The sequence below is a fragment of the Bos indicus x Bos taurus genome, chromosome 26 (genome assembly GCF_003369695.1).
Source record: "Bos indicus x Bos taurus breed Angus x Brahman F1 hybrid chromosome 26, Bos_hybrid_MaternalHap_v2.0, whole genome shotgun sequence".
NCBI classification, from domain to species: domain Eukaryota; kingdom Metazoa; phylum Chordata; class Mammalia; order Artiodactyla; family Bovidae; genus Bos; species Bos indicus x Bos taurus.
In genome coordinates this window covers 2619725-2621447 of record NC_040101.1, presented here as the reverse complement: position 1 = coordinate 2621447, position 1723 = coordinate 2619725, and the positions used below count along the sequence as shown (strand labels likewise).

Here is a 1723-nt window from a genome sequence, read left to right as displayed (position 1 = left end):
ACTAAAGGCCCCTTTCAGTCACTGGCACAATGCTGCCCAAGAGAAAACACGAAGTGAGCCTAAAACGAGTCACCTGCACACTTTAAAAATCTCTAGCAACCACGTTTAAAGGGTGAAAGTGAAAAGTGAAAGTTGGTCACATAGTCATGTCCGACTCTTTGCGATCCTATGGACTGTAGCCCACCGGGTGCTCCGTCCATGAAATTCCCCAGAGTATTGGAGTGGGTTGCCATTTCCTTCTCCTGGGGACCTTCCCAACCCAGGGATCGAACCTGGGTCTCCTGCATTGCAGGCAGATTCTTTACCAACTGAGCTACTAGGGAAACCTCATTTAAAAGGTAGAAAGAAGTAAATCTAATTTTAATAATACATTTCACACAACCCAGTATATTTCGACAGGCAATCACTGTAAAGACTATTCACCGGATACACTGCATGAACTTCTTTTGGCAATGAGTCTCCGAAACTCCATAAGTCCACTTCACCCCACCTCCCCCTGGTCCCAAGTAGAGAACATGGTTCACAGCACCTAGGACGTGCCGGGCTCTCACTCAGGCTCTGGGATGGAGACACAGCTCCCGCCCTTGATGCGAGACCACAGACGCTTCTAACACCGTGAGGTGTGCCCGCAGCCCAAGGCGTGCAGGAGCCCTGAACACCTGAGGGCGGCTCCACGGGGTCTGTCCTCCAACCCGGTACAGAGCCAGAAGAGCCCAGGAGGAGCCCCACGTGTCTGGGTGGAAGCAACGGCGGTAGTGAACCTGGGATCCAGGAGGAGGGGCGCTTTGGAGACAAGGCCGGGGCTGGTCTGGGGGGAACCTTAAAGAGACCACCCCTCCCACCCCCGGCCCTCCCCCAGCCATGGGCACCGGAGGCAAGGGAAGGCGCTCTGCGCGAGGTTTCCCTGGAGATGGAGGCTACCGGGACCATGGACAAGGTCACTCCAGGAGAGGAGTGCGAAGCACTGGTGGAAAGGTGGGAGGGGACACTGCCTGGAGCGCCAGCATCAGGAGGTGCCGAGGGAATCCGGGGGAGGACTGAGGTTAGAGGGGCGCGGGGCATGGGCGAGCGGGTCCTGGAGCCGGGCCTGACCTCTCAGTGGGTGATGGTGGGCCACGTGCTGACGTGGCTTCAGGTTCTTCAGGGCCCAATTCGAAACTCCTTGTCAGCGTTGAGGTTCGGAGAGGGCTCAACCTCCCTTCCCCCCATCTCCCATTCTTCCATCCCTACCTTTTGGATTAAAATTTCAGCTTGTTAAATACACGTTTCCCTGGTGGCTCAAATGGTAGAGCGTCTGCCTGCAGTGTGGGAGACCTAGGTTTGATCCCTGGGTAGGGAAGATACCCTGGAGAAGGAAATTGGAGAAGGAAATGGCAACCCACTCCAGTATTCTTGCCATGGAGAATCCCATGGACAGAGGAACTTGGTGGAGAGAGGAACCTCGTGGGCTGCAGTCCGTGGGGTCGCAAAGAGTCGGACACTACTGAGCGCCTTCACTCACTCAAATATACACTAACATCACACACACACACACACACACACACACACACACACGCGTACATCCTTCTCCCAGCTGCCTTTGGAGCTTCTAGGATCGCAGGAAGCCCTGACTTCCAGGAGCTCCGGAGGGGAGCTTCCTGAGAGTCCAGAGCCCCGGGGGTCCGGGTCCTAACTGGCCGGCCGGACGCCGCAGCCCCAGGGTGTTCACCAGCTCGGGGCTGGC

General features: G+C 56.5%; 1 non-coding gene across 1 annotated transcript; it reads right to left on the bottom strand.

The window, feature by feature from the left end:
* Positions 1 to 251: 251 nt before the first annotated feature.
* Positions 252 to 323, bottom strand: TRNAC-GCA. Its single transcript has one exon. It is a non-coding gene; the product is annotated as a tRNA-Cys (tRNA).
* Between the last annotated feature and the right edge of the window lie 1400 nt (positions 324 to 1723).